This window comes from Lissotriton helveticus, chromosome 7, assembly GCF_964261635.1.
Source record: "Lissotriton helveticus chromosome 7, aLisHel1.1, whole genome shotgun sequence".
NCBI lineage: Eukaryota > Metazoa > Chordata > Amphibia > Caudata > Salamandridae > Lissotriton > Lissotriton helveticus.
The window spans coordinates 57,392,969-57,399,924 of record NC_136068.1 but is presented as its reverse complement, the minus strand read 5'-3'; positions in this window follow the sequence as shown (position 1 = coordinate 57,399,924).

Sequence of the window (6,956 nt, the reverse complement as noted above, 5' to 3'; positions counted from 1 at the left end):
TTATTGATTTATTATTATTATGAATTGGATTTTTTCATGTCCCATTTATATTCTCCATTTCAAATATGGAGAATTTACTACAGTAATATTGTGCAATTTTACATTATGTCTGCTCAAGTGCATATTGTATTTTACATGCACTCTTCCAATAAATAAATTAGGTACTGCCCTCTTTAACAAATGGAACACAATTATATATTAGAAGGATTTTCACAAAGACCATAAAATAATGTGTTTAGGAAGATTTTAGTTAAAAAAAATAATAATAAAAAAATATATATATATATATATATATTCACTGAAAAAAACATAGGTTTCAGGCATGTTATAGTTAGGAATTAGCATTTAAAAAACCTTAGAAATTCACTGAAAAAAACATAGGTTTCAGGGGCATTATAGTTAGTTGGACATTTCACTCGTACAAAACCATTGAAATTCCCCCGTTATTGTTAGTTCAGCTAACTATAACTCGCGAGCCCGCAATGCACTGCTGATGATGTCACATATTACATCACTCATGACATGGTCAGTGACACAACTCATGACATCACTGATGACATCTCAAATGACATCACTGATGACATCATCCAGTGAATGCATGTTTTCTGAAAATTAAATATGTTTTATATATGTACATCTCAAGGTCGATGGAAAAATAAATGGGTATATAAGCGTCTAAATGGATGATTTTTTTTGTAAAATTGATTGTATAACGGACTGATTAAGTGTATCTTAGTGAATACATGGGTTAGTGAGTAATGTTTAAATATGTAAACATCTGTATCAGTCTCTCACTTTGTGAATAAGTGACTGCATAGGTTGGTGAGTAGCTACATGAGTGTCTATATGGGTTATTACTTGGTTTTTCAAGTATCAGTATGAGTGTCTGAATGTCTGTATGGTTCAGTGGAGGGTATTACTTAGTGCATAGATGCATGAATGAGTGTGTCACTGTTTGTATGTGTTAAAGACAGCATGTGTGCTGGACTGTATGGGTGGATGAGTGTGTATGTGTGTGTTAGTGAGTGAATGACTGTCTCAATTGTGCCTTTATAAGTAACTACATATATTTTAAAATAGTATATGTGAGTATTGGAGTATATAAGTGAGCATATGTGAGAGTGAGAGATTGGAAGAGTTCCTGTAAGAATAAGTATGTGTTTCTATAAGTGATTGTTTTATAGAGTAAGTATGTGTAAGTTTCTGTAGAAGTAAGTGTGGTTGTCTGTGTATAACTGTACATGCAAGTAAATAGATGTTTGATTATTTATTAGCATGAGTGAGTATGTGTTTGAGTAACTCCATGGATGATTGACGGTGTGTAACAGGATGTATAGGTGTATGAGTACATATGATAAGTGAGTACATGTATGAGTGACTGTATAGGACTGTTGGTGAATGAGTGGATGAGTATGTAGATCTTGGAATTACTGAATAGGAGTTTTGTAAGTGGTATTGGTATGTCCATAATTTTGTAAATGTTACTTTCAATTTTTGAGTGTGTGTATCAAAGGTTATATTAGGGTGAGAGGAGTTCTGCCACTCTATCACAAGGATGATGTCATCCGTGTTGTCATCAGTGATGTCATTTGAGATGTCATCAGCGATGTCATGAGTGATGTCACTGACCATGTCATGAGTGATGTAATATGTGACGTCATCAGCAGTGTATTGCGGGTGTGCGAGTTATAGTCAGCTGAACTAACTAATATGGGGAATTTCAATGGTTTTGTACGAGTGAAATGTCCAACTAACTATAACGCCCCTGAAACCTACGTTTTTTTCAGTGAATTTCTAAGGTTTTTTAAATGCTAATTTGTAACTATAACGTGCCTGAAACCTATGTTTTGTTTCAGTAAATTTCTAAGGTTTTTTAATGCTAGTTTCTACCAATGCCTACAGAGGTACGACATGTGAAGAAAGAAGAAAAAACACACAGACGGGAGCAAAAGAAATGCAGAAAAAAGCAGCAGAAGTCCTCAAAAAGAAGAAGAAAAGTGCAGGAAGAAGGAAGAAGTGCAAAAAGAACAAACAGAGGAGCAGAAAGAGGCCTTGTTGCAAAATCATCCTGTACCCTCAACTTTTTCAGATGGGTACTGCTGGTAACTGACTCTGACTAACCAGTCCTAGAGCCAGTGCTATGCTAAAAGACACTTAGAATACAGTTAAAGCACCCACATACACTAGGGAATACTATGCGTTGGGGTACCCCTGTTATCAGCATGACCTCCTCTGTAAGCCCCTAGTATATATAGGGCATGGGCATTAAAACTACCTCTTAAAATGCACAACGGGGTTCGATTGCAAACTGGTGAAGGGAGGGGGCAGGGCCTGAGGTGACATGTGTGCAAACACGCCCTGTGTCACATTTTAAGTTGGGGCATTAATTCCTCTTCAATCCTGAGGGTCCCTGGGGTCAAACTAGCCCACTAGGTACCTCCAGTAGGCGCCACGGAGCTGTGTTGCAGATTGGTGTAAAAAGGGGCGTGGCATGGGCCACCTCTCTGCAACGCAGCTCCGTGGCACTTACTGGAGGTACTTGGTGGGCTAGTTGCCCCCCAGGGACCCCTAGGATTGAAGAGGAATTAATTCCTCAACTTAAAATGCGCCACAGGGCGTGGTTGCACACGTCACCTCAGGCCCGCCCCCCTCCCTTCACCACTGTGCAAACGTTCCTCCTGGCACGTTGTAAGTTGGGAAATTAATTCCCTTGAATACTGAGGGTCCCTGGGGGCCAACTAGCCCACCAGGTGCTTCCAGTAACCGCCACTGCGCTGCGTTGCAGAGAGGTGGTCCAGGCCGTGCCCCTTTTTATACCTCTCTGCAACACAGCTCTGTGGCACTTCCTGAAGGTACCTTGTGGGCTAGTTGGACTCCAGGGACCCTCAGGTCCCTGGGGTCCCTGGGGTCCAATTAAGGGAGATTAAGGGGACTCAATCTCCCAACTTAAAACTCTCCACAGGGCACGTTTGCACAGTGGGGAATGGAGGGGGTGGGGCCTGAGGTGACATGTGTGCAAATACGCCCTGTGGTGCGTTATAAATTGGGAATTAATTTGTCTTTAATCCTGAGGATCCCTGAGGGCCAACAACCCCACCAGGTACCTCTAGTAAGCGCCACTGCGCTGCATTGCAGAGAGGTGGGCCAGGCCACGCCCCATTTTACACCTCTTTGCAATGCAGCTCTGTGGAGCTTACTGGAGGTACCTGGTTGGCTAGTTGGACCCCAGGGACCGTCAGGATTCAAGGGGAGTTAATCTCCCAACTTAAAACAGTGCCACAGGGCATGTTTGCACACATGTCACCTCAGGCACCCCTTCCTTCACCATTGTGCAAATGCGCCTGTAGCGCGTTTTAAGAGGTACTTTTAATCCCCCTGCCCTATTATGTACTAGGGCCTTACAGAGAAGGTCATGCAAATCATAGGGGTACCCCAACACATAGTGTTCTATAGTGTATGTAGGTGTTTTCACTGTATTCTAAGAGTCTTTTAGCATAGCATTGGCTCTAGGGCTGGTTAGTCAGAGTCAGTTACCACCAGTACCCGTCTGAAAAAGTTGTGGGCACAGGATGATTTTGCAAAAAGGCCTCTTTCTGCTCCTCTGTTGGTTCTTTCTGCACATGTCTTGCTTCTTCCTGCACTTTTCTTCGTCTTTGTGGACTTCTGTTGCTTCTTTCTGCATTTCTTTTGCTTCTTTCTGTGCGTTTTTTCTTCTTTATTCACATGTCCTACCTCTGTAGGCATAGTTAAAAACAAGCATTTGAAAAACCTTTGAAATTTACTGAATAAACCATAGGTTTCAGGCAAGTTATAGTTAGTTGGACATTTCACTCATACAAAACCAGAGACATTCCCCCGTTATAGTTAGTTTAGCTAACTATAACTCGCGCCCCCGCAATGCACTGCTGATGACATCACATATTACATCACTCATGACATGGTCAGTGACATCACTTTCATGACATCACTGATGACCTCTCAAATGACATCACTGATGGCATCATCCTTGTGATAGAGTGGCAGACCTCCTCTCACCAAAATATATCCTTTGATACACACACTCTAAAATACGAAATACCATTTTCAAAACAATGGACACACCAATACCAGTTACACCATACCCATTCACTAATTCCAAGATCTACACACACATCCACTCATTCACCAAAAGTCCTATACAGTCACTCAGACATGCACTCACTCATCATATGTACTGATACACCTATACATACAATTACACACCACTACTCATCCATAGAGTTACTCACACACATAGTCACACATGCAAAGAAAGTATGAAACATCCATTTACTTGCATACACAAATATACACACACCACCGCACTAACTTCTACAGAAATAAACACATACTTACTCTCTTAAATATTCACTTATAGAAACACATACTTATTTATACAGGTACTCTTCCAATCTCTCACTCTCACATATACTCACTTACATACAACAATACTCACATATACTAGTTTAAAACATATGTAGTTACTCCTAAAGACACTACTGAGACAGTCATTCACCCACCAACACACCCATACACACACTCATCCACCCATACAGTCCTGCACACATGCTGTCTTCAACACATACAAACAGTTACTCACTCTTTCATGAATCTATGAAGAAAGTAATACTCCCAACGAACCACACAGACACTCAGACCCTCATATTGATACTCAAAAAACCAACTAATAAGTCATATAGACACTCATATAGCTACTCACCAACCCATGCTGACACTTATTCACAAAATGAGAGTGATATAGATATTTACACATTTAAAGATTACTCACTAACCCATGTATACACTAAGTTACACTTAATCATCAGTCAGTTATACAATCAGTTTCACACAAACAAAATCATCCGTTTAGACACTTATATGCCCACTTATTCTTCCATCGACCTCAACATATACATATATAAAACATATTTAAATTTCACAAAAACACACATCCAATGGATGATGTCATCAGTGATGTCAATTGAGATGTCATCAGTGTTGTCATGAGTGATGTCACAGACCATGTCATGAGTGATGTAATATGTGACGTCATCAGCAGTGCATTGCAGGGGCATGAGTTATAGTTAGCTGAACTAACTATAACGAGGAATTTGTCCGCTGATCACAACGTTGTTAAGGACCGCGGAGCTTGAACCTTGCAAACCTCTGGGGGGAACAGCAGCGAATGTTAAATTGGACTGTGCATCTGCCGCCCTGAAGCCCACCAGAGGGTAACTAATATGGATTAAATAAACTGGTTTCAAGCAGGACCCACTGGAGGGTAGTAATTTTCGTTTTTTCAAGCACACTACAAAGCCCAGCATGCCTCGCAAGGACACGTGCACTGGAGCAACCCACTAGGGGGCAGAAACCAATTAGCATGCAGCTTTGGAAAATACTTGAAAACACCCACCTGCAGACACCAGGTATGCCATGCCTATGATTAAGGAGCAGGGGGCTCTGAAACCGGTGAGGCGCACAACAAATCAGGACTGTTATGCCGGTTCCCCTCAAATAAAAGGTTTGTGTGACCTACTGCTGCTGTGTGCGTTCTCATGCTTTTGGGCAACTTTGGGAATCATATATATATATCTATACTACTATTATAAAGCGAGAACTGTGAACCTTTGAGGCAGGTAAACTCGGGAACCACAGCGCCAATCCAAACACCCAATACATCATTGGAATTGTCAGGGTCTGCAGAGTGCCTTAGGCTATATGCCACAAAAAAAATACGATCCTTAAAAAATATACGTTCCAAAAAAAAGTAGTCCCTTGGAAGTAGCGCCAGCCGTGTGCGCTAAACGACGTGCGTGCTGACATCATCAGGAACGCTTGGAGGAGCGGCAGACAGGAGCGGTGAACTTTGGCGTACTGGAGCGTGCTGAGGTAGGTTAAGCAAGGGGAGGAGCGGTTAACTTAGAAGCGCGGGGATAAACTGAAATGTGCCAGTAAGAAAATGCACCCACATAACTGTACTCTTTCCTCCATAAGTTGTGACTGAAAGGTCTGAAGAGCCTGCGCTCTTCTGTTAACATATGTTTGCTAAATAGTGCTCTGCGGTTTGTGTTTTGTCTGTGTTCTTTCAAAATCTCAACAGCATTTTTGTTCTTAGTCCAAGAGCACTCTACACACCCCGCCGTCGTGTTGCCCTGTACCAGAGAGGAAACAAACAGTATATTTCAGTTGGCAGTGCCAGTGAGAGACGGCTTCTGCCTGCCTTGCCTAGAATGGAGGAAAGTTCCAGAAAGTGGTGGTGGCGGTGGCTGTCAACAGAAGAAGTGACTCAGAGTACAGAGGACAGGCCTGTAGGACTCCGGATGATGTCTGTATCTCTGAAAAGCCCATCTTGCGATTGACTGTGCCCCAGCCCCTGGGGTAGCTCTGTGGTACATGACAGATGCGAAATCTCCCCACATTGCTATATACAGACCACCCACATTTACGTCCATATTCTGCATACTTTCGGAGGCAGGAGGCACAGCTGGGCCAAAATACCAGTTTACGGCTCATGATTCGATGTTTTATTGGATTACGAGATAGGTTTGTGGATCAATGCACCTGCAGCACAGCTGTGTGTGCGGCCTTCAGCTACAAGATTCCAGTCCTGCAGGCTCGTCTTCAAAATTCACCTTTGGAGGTTGTTTAACGAGGGCCATTGCGTTGGGCTGGAACGATATCGACTCTTTGCAGTGCCAAGTTGTTGCAAAAGTGAGGCAGAAGGCACTGTACAATAAAAGTGATGTCAGCTCCTCCAAAGCGGCAATGACCAGCCATCTGGAGCGACCGTCAGACTCTTGTGGCGAGGAAGTAAATATGAACATGGAAGCCGGAAACAAGGCCTGCTGTTTGTTCGGTTGTGTACTTAATCTTACACAAACATATTGCCAACCGGTAGAAAGGTCATCCGAATCCTTTAGAATAATCCTATTTCTTCC